Raw genomic sequence first — 607 nt, forward strand, 5'->3', positions numbered from 1 at the left:
GGCCAGCCGAGGCGGGGAACCCGGGTGGCCGGGCCATCAATCAGCCGGCTCCGGCGGGAAGGGCGGCCCCGGGCGCGGCGGGAAGGGCTGGGCCCCGCGGCCAGCGCGGCCCCTCCTGGGTCGAGTGCGTGCAACTCTCTTAAAGAAAAAGCAGAAAAAGGCGCCGGTGGTGCAGGATGGCGGGGCGGGGCGGGGCGGGGGTAGTGGGCCCGGGCAGATTCGGGGTCGAAGGGCGGCAGGGAAGGGGAGGGCAGTGAGGATGACTTAAACCCTAACACGGTCCCGAGTTTCCAAGGTCATTCGACACAATGTTAGGGCGCTCTTTTTTGGTGCCGGGGGTGCCTGGTCCCCTCGTCGCTCGCCCCACGGACGGGCGGCCCGGGTGGCATCCCCCTCCCCCTAGGACTTATTTGATGGGCCGGACACCCCATCCGGCCAACTTCCCACGGGCCGGGCCCGCCACTGGGGCGAAAAGGCAACCGGTAGCAGAGGCATTTGCTCAGCCAGGCCTGTCTGAAAACTTGGCAAACTTCGGTCCGGATCCTCCCGCCCGGAGGGACAACTCGGGGCCAGCCGAGGGCTCGGCCCGGCGACCTTTTATTTCACG

The sequence above is a fragment of the Suricata suricatta genome, chromosome 1, assembly GCF_006229205.1.
Source record: "Suricata suricatta isolate VVHF042 chromosome 1, meerkat_22Aug2017_6uvM2_HiC, whole genome shotgun sequence".
Taxonomy (NCBI): Eukaryota; Metazoa; Chordata; class Mammalia; order Carnivora; family Herpestidae; genus Suricata; species Suricata suricatta.